Below are 19,706 nucleotides of genomic sequence, written 5' to 3'. Positions count from 1 at the left end.
CCCACTCTGTTGCGATGTGTGGGATGCTCCTACAAAACTAGGTTCCATTTCACATAGGGAGCAGAGTCACTGACTTCTGCCACACACCCTCTATGGAATCACCCAAATTCCTCAACCACTGGCCCTTGAGGAGCAGTCAGAATCCTACCCTAAACAAGGGACACTGACAACTCCTGCCCTGACTGACATCAGTAGGATTATCCAGGCTGGTCGATAACGGCAGGATTGGGCTCAGTGGCTTCTAAGGCAGGGCTAAACAGTTCAGACTCTTCACTCTTCTCTAGTTCATTCTGGACCCTGGCTATGCCTCAGGGGGCTGGTCTCCAGTGTGAATTTGTACAATATTTTAGCAGTCCAGTAAGAATTAGTTCAAGGTTTCAGTTACTCTAGTTCAGATGAAGAAAATGGTGGGTTTTGAGGAGGGCAGTGAAATCCCACCCTGCAGATTTTCCCTTAATTGTATATTTATTTTGCAATCACTTTCCTCTTCTGTGTCTGAAATCTGCAGTTTCTGAAGGCAAGAGACATGGGAGGAGGAGGAGGAGGAGGGAATGGCTGTGTGATATAGTAGTTCTTTTCTGTGCCACCATTTGTTTAACGGAGGGAATGTATCTAATGACAGTTACTACTATTTAAGGAAATAGGTTCCTATACAAAATCCTGTGGTTTCGATGTGATCCTTTTATAGGCATAAAGAGATTTTTCCACATCTCTTTCATTTTTGTTTCACTCAAACGTGGCCATTCAAACAGATAGTTCCAGAACACCATGGAACTGGACACTCTGCTCCTGTTAGTGCTATGAGAGATGAACTGTCCCACCAATTTACCAACAAAAGCCACAGGGATGCACTCTGGACCAAGCTGAGGTCAGTAGAGTTATCCTAGATTTTACAGCAATGTAAGAGGGAGCAGAATTTGGCCATATTTATCCAGATGGGTTTTGAACTGGAAATACCTCATCATGTAGTTTGATTAACAGAATAATATTCTATATGGCAAGATGTTGCAGGACATAAAACAATTTCTAATGACTGGCTGATTCCCAGTTCCTTTACAAATGCCAGTAACATGGACTAGTTAAAATTAACTATAGGTTACCATATAAATACTAATACAGCTTTTTAGAGTGATTCATCTCTGATATCTTCCACCTGAGTTTAAGAAGCCACTGACTCCCTTGCACCAGTTTTACACCTGTGTAGTTCTATTAACTTCCAATTGGCTATTTCTGATTTACAACAGTGTAAGTAAGAGGGGAATCAGGCCCTGACTGTTTAGCCAAAGTTCTGGAAATAACATGAACTTTACACAATTTAGAGCTTTATTGAGATCTTTAATTTATTACAGCATGCTATATAATCATGTATGATGCTGGCAGTAGCTGTTCTGCATGCAATTACAAAACAAAGATTTAGTGAGTTCCAGTAGCTGCTCAGTGCCAGATGAGTATTATCTCATCACATACATATGCAGTGCAAAGAAGCTGGTGCTAGTATTTTCCTTCCCTACTGCAGAGGCATGCCTGGTACCACCAGTTTGTACTGTCATAAATAATAACCTGTTCAAGCATCTCCCAAATCAAGTGCTTGGGGGGGAAGGGCAGATACAATGTTTCAGAAAGAAACATAACTGAAGTCCATTCACTGATCTAGCTTTCCAATTATATAACTATCTTGAGTAAGAGTTGGGAGCAAGAGATTCATATACAAATTAATTGCATATTTTATTTGATTGCTTATGCATTTCTTTTATTATTGTAATTTATATGAAACTATAGATCTTTGTTTCTATTACAAACCCTTCTTTTCAGTGAAGGGCTCTGAACTAAAGGCCTGTTTCCTCTGGAGGCCTAGGATTTGATTTCCTGCTCACTTACTCCAGTATTATACTGGAGTAACTATTGGCTTAAATGGAGAAGCTCCTGATTAACCCCATTCTGAGTAAAATATCTATTGGGTTTCAGTCCTGACTCAGGGTCACAGGTGGGAAAGATTTGAATGGCCTCAACCTAAACTTTAATCAGCATTTCTCCCTGGTAGAAACCACCCCTGTCCCTGTTCTTTTACCTGTCCCTGTTCTTTTATTAGTTGTCCCCCGCACTCAGTGGGTTCTGTGGCCCTGTGGTTCCTCCCCTTAGGCTGGGGGAGGATCCTTTAGCAGTGGGCGGGCTTCGCCCACCCACTTCCCAGACACCCAATAGATGCTTCTTGAGCCCTTCCCCAGGGCCAGAGGTTGCTCTGCAGGTGACTTACCTCACTTTCCTTTTCTTCAAGGGACTTCTTAAATCAACTTCATACAGACTTTCTTGAATGCAATGACAACAGCCCTCCTTAGGGCATGGTTTATTATACTAAAGTTCAGCAATAAACCCAGAAGTTTTCTCTCCAGCCTTAAGCTAGGAATAGCCCCAAACTCTTCTGGTGTCTCAAGGTCCTTCCTGCCTTAGCAGGTTACTCCTAGCCCTCCCTAGTTAGAGAAACTTCCCTTGTCTCAAGGTCTTCCCTGCAGGAACCTCTCCCGTGTTCTACAGTCTCTCTTTAAGCTTCCTGAATACATTTTCCCCACCTACTCCTCTGTATGGGAGAATCAGCTCTTACATACTCAGCTGGTCCTACTAATTAACCCCAGACCCCATCCCAGGTGTGTGAGGCAGGCTAACAGGATGGAGATGGCCAGCTCCAGGTCTCAGAGCTTTAAAAGAGCAGGCCACCCCAGCACCCACAGGAAGTTTCAGATCAGGATTAAGGTGTATTGGTAGAAGTGGGATCCAGAATGGAACAGTGCCTGCCCACACAAGGACAAATTTAATGGTGTTATTCCAGATTCTCACTAGTGTAAGAGTGGTTCATTGTGCTTAGTTCTAGCTAATGAAGAGCATCAAATTCACACATGCAGAAGTGACTCCAATGGAATTATTTACTTTGAATATACCAGTAAGTATTGTAACAAACATTTTGGTAATGTCTGTATACCTATAGTTACAGGTCTACCTGCATCTCTAGTATACAGTCAGCCCCTGTTCACAGAGTACTGCAACTTGGTTAGGAAAATTAGCTCCAAGTGTAAAGTTAGCTTTAAAGAATTTATTCAAAGAATGAAGCTGCTAATAGTTAGTGGTTATTTTTTTCACCCTGATAGTACAAAAGTCTGCCAGATGTTTCTGATATGAAAGTGGAATAGGCAACTAATATTGCTAAAGATAACAGTGCTTGTCAACTTAAGAGCATGCATCAGAAACACTATCAATTGTAATTCAGTAATTACATACTGCATAAGTGTTTATTTCTCAAAGCATGCCAGAATTTCTGGGTCTGGTTCTCTTATTTATACCAGTGCACATCAGGTGTCATTGTTTTCACTTGTACTGTTAGTAATTTTGTAAAGGTTTCAATGACAGCATATTACTTCTCCACAACTGATTTGGTAGCTTCCCAATTAAAATAAAACACAAGACATACATGCAAAACCATGCTTTAACTTCCTGCAGTGTTGACTGGAGACTGGCTAAAGGTAACAATACACTTTAAAATAGGCCCTACAATAAGACTGTACAAGCAAGTATTAAGAGTTGCACAGGGTGGGGTTAGCTGCCGTGGGGGCAGTTTCCCCAGGTGGGTTAGCTGCTGCAGGGAGGGGGGGTTACTGTTGTGGGGGGGAGATCCCTAGTGGGGGCTGGCTTAGCTGGCAGGGGGTGGCACAAGGTGGAAGTTTTGCCTAGGGCACAAAAATTCCTTGCACCAGCCCTGCCAAGGTCTGTTCCTTTAGCTTGTCCCTCCATTATGAGTAAAGGTGACACAAATGGCAGCAAGGAGTAATTCCTTTTAGAGCTGTATCAAACTATGCCTTTGTCTTTGTGTAAGCTTTTGGATAGCCTAAAGTACAACTTCCTTTCATACACATGACTTAATGATAGTCTTCAGTGCTGTAGAATGATTTCAATCCTGGATTTACCCTGATATCAATTAACACTTCAAAATGCCACAGATAAAAAGAAGTTTAATCCTTTCTTCTTTCATTGTTTCTTTATTGCTTTTACAAACACAGATTTTAACTTGTGGTCTTTTTTGCAATTTAAAAAATGCATATCAGTTAATTTACCAGTTGTGTGGCTAACTAGTTTAGGACGCAGACCTCTATTAACATGTAAATTACATGTTTACCCTGGCTCCTCTCTTTCTGAGATCTCAAGTGGGAAATGCCGTGTTTGGATTAGAGATTGTTAGAGAAATCCCAACATCTACAAGATTATGAATACAAATAGATGAAGTGACATGAATATCAGATGAGATACTGGAAAGCTGGGCTATGTGCCCCATGGCTTTTTATATTTCACCATTAAAGCCTTAGGGTGCATCCATTGGCTTATTGGCAATGAGTGCACATATCAAAGGATAAGCAACATACTTTCTACCTCCATGTGAAGCAAATGAGAAGCTTTCTTCAGCAGGTGGTGCAATTTCTGGATCAACTTCAAAGGGAACCCAAAGCAGAACAAACTGTAGGAATCTAGCCCAGAGGTGATGGAAGAATATGTGGAATCCTCCATATTAGTGAGCAAAGCTAGTCAAAAAGTGTTCCTGCCAAAAAGTGAGATTTCATCAAAAATGATGCTTGTTGCAGGAAGATGTCACTTTGGATTAAATTTTTCAATGGAAAAACTCAAAGTGAACTGAAACTAGCATTTTCATTTAATTTCACATTTAATTTAAATTGTTTCATTTTTTGAAAACATTTTTTCAAAATTTTGAATTTTTGTTTTTCCTCCTTTCTCTCTTTTTGTCACTCAGTTCAATACAATGAATAATGTACAATGGTTTTTCTTGTTTTTTTTACATTTTTCTATCTTTCCTTTTGAAAAATCACAGTGTAAAAAGAACAAAAACGGCTCCAACTTTAGAAAACTTGCAGAGTTGCAAGAGGAAAGTACTGTAGCTTTTCTAAAGCTGATGAAGTTTTTAAAAGGTAGAGTGGAAAGGGAAAGGTGGAAATAAATGAGGGAGAAAACTAAACATTTTTTCAGCCTATTGAATTCAGCAGTGAAAAGGCAGGATAGAGAAAATGGCAAGCATTTTAATACAGCTAAATGTAATTGTAAACATCTAGGAACAAAGAATGTACTTTCAGGGAAGCAGTGACTCTGAAAAAGATTTGGGGAGGGAGAGGGATAATCTGCTGAACATAAGCTCCGACTGTGATGCTGTAGCCAAAAGGGCTAATGTGATCCTTGGATGAATAAATAGGGGGATCTTGAGTAAAGGTAGAGAGGTTATTTTACCTCTGTATTTGCCACTGGTGTGACTTCTGCTGCAATATTATGTCCAGTACTGGTGCTCACAATTTAAGAAAGTTTTTGAATAATTAGAGAGGGTTCAGAGAAGAGCCATGAGAATGATTAAAGGATTAGAAAACCTGCCTTATAGTGACTGAGCTCCTTGAGTCTATTTAGCTTAACAAAGAGGAGCTTAAGGGGTGATTTGATTACAGCCTGTAAGTAACTACATAAGGAACAAATATTTAATAGTGGGCTCTTCAATCTAACTGCAAAAGGTATAACATAATCCAATGGCTGGAAGTTGAAACTAGACAAATTCAGACTGTGAGAATTTTTAACAGTGAGTGTAATTAACCGTTGGAACAATTTACCACGGTTGTGGGGAATTTTCTATCATGGACAATGTTTAACTCAAGATTGGATGTTTTTTCTAAGATTTTGGGGAAGTTTTATGGCCTGTGATTCACAGAAGGCCAGATGAGATTATCACAATGGTCCCTTCCAGCTTTGGGATCTATGGAAAAACAAAATCCAAAATTTTGACCTTTCAACCTTTTTTTAGTTTTCAAAAAAACGTTTGAATCAAACATAATCAAAATGTTGGATGGAAACACTATGTGTAATTTTCTGGGATAAGTGAAACACATGAAATGAGAAATTTTTGTTTCAAAATTTTTCATGAGGGGAAAAATGCATTTTTGACCAGCTGTAGTGGAGAAAAAATAATTAACTTTCCAAATAGCCAAGAGATGGTGTTATGGCAATCAGTCTGAACACAGAAGCTCATCTTAGTCTAGAGAGCAGGCCAGCGCCTTGACTTGTAGATGTTAAGCTCTTTGAAAATAGCAAAAGTGGCCTCTAAATTCTGACTTTTCTGAAAGAGATAATACCCTGTGCCCCTCAACTCCCCCAAGTTAGAAAGCTATGAACAATTTTTTAAAAATTGCTACAGATAGCTTCATGCTTTCTTCAAGTATCATGCACAGAACTGTTCCCTCTCTCTGCTCTCTTCAGGTGCTAGAGACCAGCACAGAAAGTCAAAGGCTGAAACGGTCACAGATTTTTACACTCTGTTCTTCTACACTCCCCTTTCCTCCACCCCCTCTGTTGTGTTATTTAGACACCACTCTGCATTGGGGTGGGGAGATTTCCTTTCAGAGCTCCCTGGCACACATACAGGGGTGCCACATATTCCCCCCATCAACCTTGTCCGCTCTGCTTGCCAGTGCTTGGGGACAGATCCATAACCTCATCTCCTCCACACCCACTGTTTCAAGGGGTATAGAGAGGGAGCAGTTTCTGGACTCCAAAACAGGCAGGGAATGCATTTGTTCCTGGCTGCCACTCAGAGGCACCCTACTCCCTTCCTTGCATATCTGCAGAGCAGCATGGCACAGCTTGGTCCCCAGAAACTGCAGCTAAAGAGCTTTCCCAGCTGTTCTAGTCCTCTCATTATTTCAGCCCCATCCTAGTGAAGATTTGAATTATTACTTTGCCAGCAGCACATACCTTGTTACCTTTCTTTATTAACGCTCAAAATTAAGTCTTAGATGACAATGCGCTTTCCATGCTGAAATTCCATTTTAAATGATAAAGCCGTAAGGGTGCTACATTTAGAAACTGAGATAAGATTCAACTGGAATGTTAATGTCAAGTCCACCAGAGCTGGAGTTAATAAATAGCTCAATACTGGAAAAGACATAGAGTTTAAAAAAAAAACACCAATTGAATATTTATAACCATGACCAAGTAGGACAAGTCTCTTTGGTGTTTACCTGTCAGAATTTCTAAGATACAGGCTATCTTGTAATGGACTGGCTTGTGTTTACCATCCTCCTTTGCTAGGGCGATATGTCAGATTGCTTACAGGTAAACGCTACTGGCCAAGCTCACCGGTTCATTCTGTTACCAGTGCCACAAATGTGCAGTTAGCTGCTGATCATGGTGTCTGCACATCTGATATATATTATGATGCTTTAAAGAATAATACAGACAAATGCACATACACAGAAGTAAGTTTTCAAAGGGCCTAAGGTCTGTGTGTGCACATGCCTGTACACAGTAATCGGGAAACTGCATACTTTAGTACCCACTTTGGCTATGTAAATCTGTGGTTTGGAGGCCTGAGCAAATGCTCAGTGTACAGAAAGTGGGGGTCCTTTGAAAACTGGGCCCACATTCATGCTGGCAGCCATTCAAGAAAGCAGCAGCTACGAGAAAAGACAGTGGCATCCAAAATAAAAAGGTGAGCTAATGATTATGACAATAACCCAGTAGAACTCCTGGGTTATTTTGTTTGGTTTCTTTAAGTGAGTGTAGTGTAGGTGAATTTTCATTGCCAGGCTGAGGCTCCTGGAGACTGGAAATCTCTGTTCACCTACAGAGCAGAAACAGCACAGGCAGCAGTGTGAGAGTCCCGTTACTGTCCTGCCTCAACCCCCATGGAAGGGGTCAACCCTGGGGCAAAGGTAGTGCATATTCCCTGTCCATTCAGCCCTCGCTCTCCCTGCTGAGTCTGCCAACAAGAATACCTGTTAGTGCCAATTGTGGTGGTAGTTTATTTATGGATGCACGCCCACTAGGAGCTGGACTCTTGGGCCAAATCATCCTGTGGGGTAAACTGGTGTAGCTCCTTCGGCTTCAGTGAAGTTAACCCAATTTTCACCAGCTGAAGATCTGTTTCTAGTTAACAACTCTCTCTAATTTGTTTTTAAATGTGTATCTGATGTTTGCGTCTGTGATCTCCTCAGATTGGCACCCTTGCTATTACTGGTGGAGAATGACAACCGTTCCAAGAGAGCTCTGGGGTGACAGCCGCTTTTATCCTGATGGTGTAGCTGGAGAGTTCAGTGGTGTTGAAATGCATTCCCAGGAGGCTTTTCCCTTTCTAGCAGGCTGTCATTAGGGAAGTGCACCCTTTCACTGATGTTTCAATGCCCAAGTGTGTCCAATTATCACAGACATAACTCTTACCAATTTTGCTGTCAAGGCAGAAGTATAATGTCGTGCCTCAAAAGCAGCAGGACCTGCTGTATGTGCTGTTCCCGTCCTCTCCACCATGTGTTACATCCACCTCTTGGCTTTGTGCAGAATCATCTTGATCACTGGAGGGTGCATAGTTTGGCGACACTCTTTTATTAAAAGATGAGAGACTATTTTCTCCAGCCTTCAGAGAGTGCAAAACATGTGTTGCTTCACAGGTCTGCCTTTGTACCATTCCAATTAGATTTGTGTACTGTACAGTAGAGACCACTGAAAGGTGAAATCCCTGCAGGGACGGATTTGTGAGATTCTGCAGGAAATTGGTATTACATGTAATTGTTTCCTGCTGAGGGATCTATCAGAAATTCACAGAAAAGCTACACTTTCATCAGTCTCCTGTAAAAAGTACCTAGAAAACTAAGGTTCACTTACTCCTCAGTTATCCTGTGGTGCACACATGCCACTCTGTATGCACTCCTGTTACAGTGGCTATCTGTCTAGTTATGACTAACTATGCTGCGGTAGGCTTGTAAAGATATAATAATCTGTAAATTATAAATCTGCTTAAATGGCAAATGAGAAGAGGTTGGATGTTTAGGATCCTCTGCACTAGGACTTTGTCAGCTTAGGTTGGATATTAGGAAATACATTTTCACTAGGAGGGTGGTGAAGCACTGGAATGGGTTACCTAGGGAGGTGGTGGAATCTCCTTCCTTAGAGGTTTTTAAGGCCAGGTTTGACAAAGCCATGGCTGGGATGATTTGGTTGGGAATTGGTCTTTAGCGTGTTAGATTACAGAGCCTTTTTCTAAAGTTAAAACAAAATGTTATGTCATTTTAAAAAAAAAATCCTCTCCTAGACAGTTAACAGTGTTAAGATGTGCCACCTTCATTCTCAAAGAGATTGGCTACAGCTCAATTTTCTTTTGATTCCCCCTAATTTCATAATGTGCCCGATGTTTCTTCACGTTAACATGATCTTATATGCCATCGTGTGAGTGCCTTCTTATTTCAAATATGATAGCTTTGCAGTAATACTGATTTCTGCCTGTATGTAGAGTTTGGTGTAAATGCTGGCTTATCCCCCTCAAGAATCCAGTTGTTGCTCTAACCTATGATACTTCTGATAGGCTATTTTCAGAGTAATGTTAACTGTAGATGGGAGCTTGCATCCTGGTGTACTCGGTCCTTCCCTCACTCCCTGTAGATTGGCAAAAGTAGGCCACTGCCAGCAGCTGGTTTGGGTGCACTGTCTCCATTGAATGTGGGCCCTGTATTATTCATTTGGCTCTGCGACAGCTCTAAACTTGAAGCAACTGAGACTTTGAACTAGATAAAAGGAAATTGCTGCTGCAATTATTGCAATCAGCAAAATATCTAGTGCATTGTAACTATTTTTGTAATACAAATACTTTGCCATTTCCAGCCTAAGTAAAACCTCTGTGTTTGGCTTTCCAAGAAAATTGCTACTTGGACCTATTTCATGGGATTGAAAGATATATAAACTCCTGAAATCATGCTTGCTAGGTCTGCTGCTCCCCCGGTGCCAGTAATTTCAGAAGAAATGATGGTCCCTTTGAAACATGCTTTGTAATACAACTGGAGTACAATGGCCAGCTACAGGAAACATACAGTATACCACATGTATACAGATGGACAGCCAATTTCTCTTCTGAGATGCTCACAGTAGTGGTCATCTTCAGTATTCTGCAAACCTATATGTGTAGATTTCCTGCTAATGTCAAGCAGGAAACATACACACACAGGCAGAGGAGACACTACATCTGCACATTACTGTGCAAGACTGAGAGCAGAACTTTTTCTTCTTCCGTCATTCCTATATTTAAAGAGTTTCTTCATCCTTCTAATCATGGTGCTGATAACATTGTAACTTGTGGTATTTAGGGTTTAAATGGAAACTTTTACTTCTAATCCTGGATTTACTTCTAATTCCTTTTTGAAATGTATCTCCACATCTGCATGCTAGTCTTTAAGGTATCAATATGAGAATGCAGCACACTATTGGGAGGGAGGGAGGGATTTTTTCTTTGTGGTGTTGGTGTAACTCACTGAAAACTTTTTATCCAGGGTGGATACATTTTTTCAGGAATGAGCTATGCTAAGAGCGTTTGACTTTAATGTTATAAGCCTCTGATTGGAAACCTAAGTCTACCTGCCAACAGATCAGTTCATCTGGTGGCTTGTTATAATCATTGCCTGACATCATCAGGAATAAACATGTTAAATCGATTAGGCCTTTTACAGTCTAGCACGGATTTAGGTAAACTGCATTAAAGTTTGCCAAACAGAAGAGTTTGATGAGAAGAGCAGATTGTTCATGTGGAACCCTGCGAGAGACAAATATTTGAGAAGTGCAAGAGTGTCTGTTACATGGACCCCTGACTGCTTTATCACATGAGAGAAGAATCTAGCCAAATGTAATGCACTTATAGCATAAGAACTTGGTTGAAAGATTTTTGTCAGATCACCCAAACAGATATTCCATCTCCAGCAAAAGATACTGCCATCAGAATAGATAGTTCCCCGCACACGTTTCTCAACTGCTCATTTATTTGTCTGCACACCATGCATAAAGAGAATTTGCTTTTTGTATTTGGGATGAATTCAGTGCAGTGAAATGGTGAGGTGCTCTCTCTCTTTGTACCTAGATTTTCACAACTTTCTTATTTTTATGTCTAGCTTAAGGGGAGAGGAATATGGATGACAAATTCAGCATTGCATTGGGATGCTTGGTTAACTTAAACAACTATGTAGGGCTAAGAATGAGTTTATATTGTGCTTCTAGTCTCTTGTGTAATTGTTAGAGATTCAGGAGAGGTCTGCTCAAATCATGAGAGAAAAAATAAATAATAAACACTAAATGCTTAATTCGGTTAATGCTAATTTTAAGGGGAGCTTTTTGTGGGGGGGGGGGGGGTTGTTCTGATTTGGTTTTTTTTAAAGGAAATTTGTGTGGTCATCAAAAGTTCTAGAATGGCCTGCCTGGAAACTGAAGTCCTCTGTCTGGTCACAGGGCAAGCAGCAATGTAAGCTCTCCAGGCTGCCACATTTGTGTCTCAGTCCTGATCTGGAGTAACCACAGCTAAGACTACGAGGGTAGTTCCGTTTCCACACCATTCACTCGTTACCATCTCTGTTGAGACCAATAAGGATGCTAAGTACTAAGGCCAATTGTGGTGCTGTTTGTGGTGAGGAGACCATTGAGAAATAGAGGGAGACCATTGTTTAAGGATCAGAAAACAAACTCCTCTGTTGCTTGCTTTCTAAAAAATGGTGGAAATTAAGAGGTAGGGCACCACTCACCATTCTTCACTCAGGTCATTTTTGCCTTGCATTTGCAGTATAAATTGTACTGTGTGCACGATCACACATGTGCTCTTGGATTCCTACAAGCCACAACAAAAGAAGGATGTAGTAAAGATTTAACTCTATTTTAATTTCCTGGTCTTGGTGGATTTAAGTTAGATCTTCAGTGTTGTTCTGATATATCGCAAGATTTTGTGTGTTAATTTCATTTTCAATGGTAATTTCTTCAGATGTTGCTTATCTATGCCCCCAAACTTTTCTGAATGCACACAGGGGTCTTAAACTACTGTTTTGGCCAAGAATTTCCTTCAAGGCTCATGTCCATTTTGGAATACTCACGGGTTGAAGGGAGCTGAATACCCTTTCTGGGATAGATCCTCAACTGGTCTATTCTGATGTAGCTCTGTTTACTCTACAAAGTCCCTCCTTCTCGCTGGGGGTGGGGACAAGGGCGAGGGGCTGCTTTCATTCCCCGCCCCTGAGAAGAGAGCGGTCCAGGCTCCCCGGTCCTGTTCCGACTTCCAGCTTGGCCAGGGGCAGGGTCTCTGGGGGAAGAGGTGGATTGGGGGTGGGGCTTTGGGAGAAGAGAGGCCTCGGGGGGGGGGAATAGGAGGGTGGGCCCCCAGCCCCCTCCCACTTTTGGGAAGGCTCCAATGCCCTTGCTATAATGTCCCTTTGGGAAGTGCTGAGCCTGGAAGATAGGGTTTCCACAAATGATGGTTCAGCTCTGGCAATGATGTTTCACTGCTGCTGAATTGTCCTGAGAAAGACATTGTGTGGTAGGGGGCTGATGAGGGTTCAGGTAACAAGCTGAAACAATGTGAACTGCTCCATTCATTTCAGTGGGTGCTAACCCAGATGCTAGTGTTCATACTTTAAATGGTAATATTAACACTTTCACTGCTCATCCTAATATGTAAGGAAAGGGAGGATCCCTTGAGGAAGAACCCAGTGTATTCTGAAGCTTGGTCTGCACTTTTAAGTTATAGGAGTGTATTTACATTGGTCAGGGGAGTGAAAACAAATGCACCCTGGCAGATCTGTGCTGACATAACCTCCAGTGTAGACGCAGCTACATCAACAGAAGAGTGGTTCCTTAGATGTAGCTAACATTGTGCCAGGAGGCAGTGTTTCTACACTGACAGAAAACCCTTTCTGTCAGTGTAGGCCGTGACTACCCTACAGGGCTATGCTAACACTGCTATGCTGGTATATCCATAGCATTGACATACCTTGTGACCTTCATTTGGCCTTTAACAATGCCTGCCAGGGCTCAAGAGAGGCACAACTGGTTTCATATTTCTGAAGGGGCCCTCAGCTTTCAAAAGTGTAAGATATCCTAGGTAGTCTGACCAGCTACTTAACAAGGCTGTAGAACCTCCCGTGGTGATTCCTGCCCCCAACAACTTGTAGTTGAACCAGAGCATGTCATGTTAGTAGGGAATAGATGGGGTGGGGGAAGACCCCATGACAGCATGGCTCCTAGTGTATTGTTGTGTGGAGTGGGCTGACTAGGAAGCATGTGAAAGGGCTAGGCTGGCTGTGCAGCTGCCTGGGAAACTGCCAGCTTGCAGCCTGATTGGTTTGTGTAGCCCTAGCCTGCATGTGGTATCTAGGCCACACTCTCTCCCCTAGTATGGGGTTGGACATCCCTACCCCGTGAAATGAGACCGGGAAGGCAACTTCATGAGATGAACCTTGCAGAGTTCCTCCTGGGCATTTTTCTCTGCAGTGGGGAGTTGCCCATGGGGATGACTGGGCTCATAATTTGAGAGCTGAACTCTACATTCTGTCCTTCCATCGGTTACCCTGTGTTCACAACCTCTTTTTTGCTCTGAGTATCACCCTCTCAGGTTGTAGTCAGTCCACTACCAATAAGGGATTGCTAGAAAGTTTATAATTTCCTCTGTGTGATATCAGTGATGTGTGTGTTAGGAATGAACAGATTAATTTTTGAATCCCATGTGATCTCTACTGCTGTAGGATTGGTATATGATTAGAAAAAGAATTTGTACAGTACAAGTGTATCCTCTCTTTATTCACGCCTTTAATCAGCCTAACCTTTAAAAAGAGTACTTGAAGGTTATTTCTCACAATGCTTGTAACTCATCCAATGTCAGGATTGGGACTTAAACCAATAAAAACAAATAAGAGATTAATTAAGATTTTCACAGTATTCTTTATTTACCTTTTTGATCCTAAGTGCGGTACATATGGCATTGTATACAGGTACAACTATAGTTCTGAACCCCCTACAAGAGAACCATATGGGCATAACCTGGGCAAGTTAAAGATGCAGTGGCAGCCTTAAATCATATTTTCCTGGATTTAAAAAAAGCCTTATAAAATGTACGTTGGCTCCTTCTTATTAATCCAAATGAGACTTTGCCTACTAAAGGATTTTATTGTTGTAACGTTTAGCCCCGGTTAATTAAGCACTGGTACCTTCCGTTCTGGAATACAGAGGAAGTAACACCTTAACTTCATTTTTTTAAAAAAAGTTATAACACGAAAGTAACAATCTGTGCTGACGCCTTTTAACTCCTAACAAGTTTTGTTTGTAATAACAACAATTTTCTGACAAAAGGCTATTGGTATAAAGAATTAATAGATTTCAAAGACTTTCATCTTGGTAGGATGACTACTTCTTTCCTAGCCTTTTTATGTAAATATACTACACTAACATTATCATGACCCTTGGGAGAAATCAGTGTAATTAACATGACTTTTTCACCACTAATATACATTTCTCTTAGTCATCACCAGTATGTGTTCAGAGGGCATTAGAGTAGACACAATTATTTTAAAACAGCCAAATCATGCAGTTCTTAGTTGGTCTTCCTCGGGAAGCATTTCCAGTGGAGCTGAGCTAAGATTTTAGTGAGACATTAGTGGTTGGTCCTAAGTGTATATAAAGGAGGAAGTGTGTAATGTGCATGGGGTAAATTCTGCCTTTGTATATGTGCACGGGCCATGCACTGAATGCAATGAGACTCACACCTGTTTGTCTAAAAGGCAGAAGCTCACCTAAAGGCAGAATCTCTCCATGTTATGAGGGGTTCAAGGGAAAATGAAGCTGGTCTATCATGCATTTGTGCAACTGGTATGCTTCATCTAGAGATAATTTTGCCTGGACTCATATGTTCAACATACATTGGACCGAAGTGGACCAATGCTTTTGCATAGATAACAGTACAACCATGGAACAGTTGGCTAGCTGTGTCACCTGCCAGTCAGTAATTTTAGAATGATTTTCTATTAAAAACTTGTTAAAATCCTAGGGCCTTATAGAAATATTAAGGATCATTTGTGACATTGGATAACTGTAGAATAGCTCTCCCTGTTCCTGTCTTGATGGGCTGCTCTTAGATTGGTTCATTTCCCTGGCCTCTTTCCAGCAGCTCCAGAATCTGTATAACCTCCCATGTCAGGATTTGTTTGGATTTGTACAAATTGTGGCACTTCTGGTATATATCAGTTAGATAACAAGAACTTTTACCCATCTCGGAACTGGATTGTCCAATGCTCAGTGTTCCTCAGTTAAGGACACGTATCTATATTTTTCTGTCTACTGTTTAACCCAGTGGCTGACAGTTGCATCTATAAGGCTAGTATTTTGAGGTAAATATAGCAGTTCAAATTCAAAACCAAAAACTGCCCTCAAAATATTCTTGTCAATTCAAAATTATTGTAGTTCTTTAGTTCCTCGGGTAGTGTATTTCTTTTTGGGGAGAGTCTAATGGTTTGGAGGGGTTCTGCAGTCTCTCACAGAGCTATCTGGATGTGTCTATAGAAGATGCATGTTTCTCCACACTGCACCATCGTTATCATATACTAACTACTTTCCTTATGGAAGAGTCATGTAGAATGTTATCCTTGCAGTAGACACTTTTAAACCAACCAAATGATTCTATATCAGGGGAATAATTCCTCATTAACATCTGTAGGACGGTTCAAAAAGGATTTATGTTCATAAAATATTTATAAAATTCTATTTAATTTCTATAGAAGCCTATTGGTTTCCTCCCTCTTAAATTCTATAGAACTGTAGGGTCTGAAGCACAAAGCTCTTACAATAAGCTATTTTTATTACTGCCATTTACCTCACGGCTTGGTCACTGTTTTAGTTACTTTCCTACTGTAACATAAAATGCTGTGCTAAAGATATTATTGCATCATTGCCTTTGACGCAGTGCTCTGTGTTAAATTAGGAAACCACTGTATCAAACCAATTAACCATTGTTTCATACTAATGGGTGCCATTTTGTTGATTTCTTTTTTCCAAACAAATAAATTGAAGAATGAAAATCTCTTCCCATTGACCTATGGAAGCTCAATGACATGCGATATGTGAAACTATGCCAGACAAGGTACTAGGTAACATACTGTGAGGAGTATTCTTGCTCTGGCAGGTGGATGGACTAAGTGATTTAATCTTTTCCTTCTCTAACTCCTATGATATCCTAATTCAGTTTTGTGAAAAAAAATCTTTGAAGATATAATTCTCTTACTTTCCAATAACAAACATGGAACCTTGAAATTGCAGTGCTGGATCAAACCCAACGTCTACCTGGTCCAATATTTGATCAATATTGACAGTGGCCAATACCAGCTGCTTCAGAGGAAGAAACCCTTTAGTAGGCATTTATGGGGTAACCTGCTCCAGAGAAAGTTTCTTCCTAACCCTCTTGTAGCTAGAGGTTGGTTTATGTCCTGAAACTTGAAGGATTATATTCCTTCCAAACTCTTATTTTTGAATATTTATTATAGTAAGTAATTGTTTTTGTTATCAATATAATTTTTCTGGTTCCTGCCAAGCTCTGGGCTGCAGTGATATCTTGTGACAATGAGATCCACAGTCCAACCGGTTACTTGTGTGAAAAATAATTTGCTCTTATCCTCTTTCCTCTTAGTTTTGAATTTGGTGCCCTCTAGTTTCATTGATTTTTGCCCTTGTTCTTATATTATGAGACAGGTGAATAGAAACTCTCAGTCTACCATACCTTCTTTTTATCCTTCAATGTTTAGATACTTTCATCACGTCTTCTCTCTCAGAAACACAACCCTAGTCATTTCAATCTCTCTTTATATGAGTGAACAGGTGAGTTTCTCATGATATACGCTATGTCTTTGTAAGTTAAATTACTTCTAGCACCTGAGAACGTGTATGCAGCTGTTCTGAAAGTGGAATTGCTCTTTTCAACTAGCTGTACAGTTAGTTTAATAAAGGAGGCTAAGGGTGTTTGGGCATCATTAGTTACCCTCCATATTTGTGAGTGGCTATATTGGACCTGATTCTGTTCTCACACCAGTTTTACACCAGTGTAACACCATTTGGTCAGATCCTATTTTCATCTGTGTAAATCTGGAGTGACTCCTTTGAGACTAGATTTACAGTGGTACAAGTGAGGCCAGGATGAGCCCTACTACTTCAGTGGAGTTACTTCAGCTTTAGGACTCAGTTCTACAATGTGCTGAGCACCTCCTGGGAGCTGGTGAGTGCCCTCCACTACCATTTGAAGTTAATGAGAGTTGAAGGCATTAGCACCTCCCAGGAGCTGCTTAATACCTTTCAGGATCAGGGCTCTATGCCATTGTAAATGAGATCCGGACCAGGCCTATTGCTTTTTATCTTTTGTTGCACTAATTTATTTTTCTCATTACAGCTACACACTTACTAAGGCCTTTCATCACCTGACTCTTATGGGATTCACACCTTTTGCTGGTACTTTATTTCCATATTCTCCAGACCAGGAAATCATGTTAGAAACCTGGTCTGTATTTGAAAATGATGAACTGCTAACAGTAGGTGTCGACAATGGGTTTAGCTGAGCAATTGCTGATACCCATTGTCAACAATGAGTAGTTTTGCCAGTGTAGACAAGGCTTGAGTGCTGACTGGTTTAAGCACAGCTCTCTAGAAAAATGCTAGCATCGTTTCCTTGGCCGTGGTTCTGTGGACAGAACCCACATCCCCTGACCCTTAGCCCTTTGCTTTAACTATAAGATGATCCATGTCTTTCTAATCTTTAATGAGTTGAGCTCAGCACTCCATATCACTTTCATGAATCTAGTTCAAGGGACCAGAATTCTATAGAGCAATACAATTCTAAAATAAACATTAGAAACACATCATAGGTCTAAGGTGCAGTATTGTGTGCTGCAGTGTAACAGACCTCATTATCATTTAGGGCAGATTTTCTTCTGCATCTGAGCTCTTCTTAGGGCCCCTACACCAGCTGAGGATCAGCAGAACAGAGGTCTACCCTGGTGCCAATAGGTCCCTCTGTCCCTGACGCACTCTATACCAAGCTGGGGGTGGTTGGTGCAAGTGCTGGATCTGCTAACTTTACACCAACTGAGAGATTCCTCCAATCCATGCCAGAATAATTTTCAGCTGGCCAGTTTTAGCAAATATTTGGTCCCTTTCTCACTTAGTTTGTAATCAATTTAGTTCATATTAGGTCTAGATAACAATTGCTTGACATTGGGGATTTTCTGGAGCTCATGTGAGAAATGACAGGGCAGAGAACTCCACTCAGGAAATTTCTCTGCCATGGTCACAGGGTGAAAAGAAAAGTTTCGTAAATAGACAGAGGGCTCTGTAAGCCTTGTTCAGATACTTAGCATATGTCTACACTGTGATAAAAGACCCATGGTGCAGCAGCAGCTGACCTGGGTCAGCTGACTCAGGCCCATGAGGCTCAGGCTATGGGGCTATAAAATTGAGGTTTTCAGAAATGGAGGTTGTTCATAACTCTGAAATGTTCATCACTCTGAACAAAAACATTTTGGTTCTTTCAAAAGTTTACAACTGAATGTTGACTTAATACAGCTTAACTTTACTATGCAGAAGAAAAATGCTGCTTTTAACCATCTTAATTTAAATGAAACAAGCACATTGTCAAATCTTTGATGTAAACTTTCCCTTAATTTTTTTAGTAGTTTACATTTAACAAGTACTGTACTGTATTGGCTTTTTTTTTTTGGTTTCTGCTACTTCCTGATAGCGTAATTCTGGTTCTAAACGCATGTGGTTGACCGGTCAGTTTGTAACTCTCATGTTCATAACTCTGAGGTTCTACTGTATTTTAGGAGCTTATTTTTCCCATTATTATTTCATGTTTTAGAGGCTCCAAGCAGTTTCAGTTTAAGTGTTAGCTGAAATCTTATGTTTGGCGGGAGGAGGGGAGGAAGGAAGGAATTTAATTTAATGTAGTGTATTAATTCCACCACTAGTGCCCCTATCAGTGCACCAAATGCTCTTACCTGTCCCAGTGACCCAGGTGTCCAAGGCACAAAGTCTAACACCACAGCGAGCCTCAGTAGGGAGGCCAAAGACTGAAGGGACTTGAAAGATCTCTTGAAGTGGTCCCTCTAGGTCAGGGCTGAAGCACGCTGACCAAGCTGTGCAAGGAACCTACACTGCTGCTACCAATGCTCTATCAGTTCAGTGACTTAAACACAGAACTTAGTTCCCCATGGCTTCCAGTACTGCACTTTTCAAGAACTCTAAATACATCTTCAATTATTTTAAAAGAATAACCACTGAAAAATACCTTGACTGATTCCCCACCACTGAAAGGCAGCCCTTCTAATCTGCTTGCTAAAGAATGTTTAGGAAGCTGTTTAGAAATTGAATCCCCAAGTGACGAGGGTCAAAATACTGCTGAAGAAGCAGAAAAGAACTGACAAATGAAAACATCTCCTCTCTGTTGCAAGTCTTGACTCTTCCCTTCACGTAACTGTAAAATATTTCAAGCTAACATGCTCCAAATGAAAAAAAGGTGCCAATTCTATAAACAGGTGTTTGCTGACTGTATGGGCAATGTAACATGTTTTTCTGCAAATGCATAATGGTAATTTTGCTTATGAATAGCATCTGTTCCAAGAAAGTTTAATATATTATGGCTGTAATGTGTGCCATATAGGACAGAAGAGGGAGGAAAAATAGCCATGGATTTAATACTACATCTGTGACTAGTTAGTTATGGTAACTCTCAGGTATGTGGTGGTTTCAGGATATGGTCTAGAATACAGCAATAGACTAGCAACAAAAGCTATAGAGAAAATTTTGAAAAATCAGTTAACTTACTCGTTGGAAAAAAACCAAACCGTGCAAAG

At 40.8% G+C, this 19,706-nt stretch overlaps 1 protein-coding gene across 4 annotated transcripts in view; it reads left to right on the top strand.

Annotated features, from left to right (window-relative positions):
* JCAD (junctional cadherin 5 associated) overlaps positions 1 to 19,706 on the top strand; it is an 87,434-nt gene that overhangs the window by 19,300 nt on the left and 48,428 nt on the right. For 2 of the 4 annotated variants that reach the window (XM_030550265.1, XM_030550260.1), the window contains exon 1: positions 747 to 868. The exons of the other annotated variants lie outside the window; for them this stretch is intronic. The gene's annotated coding sequence lies outside the window, so the exon portion shown is untranslated. Of the gene's footprint in view, positions 1 to 746; positions 869 to 19,706 lie in introns of those variants that run through there. 4 annotated transcript variants of the gene reach the window in all.

The sequence above is a fragment of the Gopherus evgoodei genome, chromosome 2 (assembly GCF_007399415.2).
Source record: "Gopherus evgoodei ecotype Sinaloan lineage chromosome 2, rGopEvg1_v1.p, whole genome shotgun sequence".
In the NCBI taxonomy this organism is placed as follows: Eukaryota; Metazoa; Chordata; order Testudines; family Testudinidae; genus Gopherus; species Gopherus evgoodei.
Note: the sequence above shows the minus strand (reverse complement) of the source record. Positions and strands in the feature narration are given on the sequence as shown.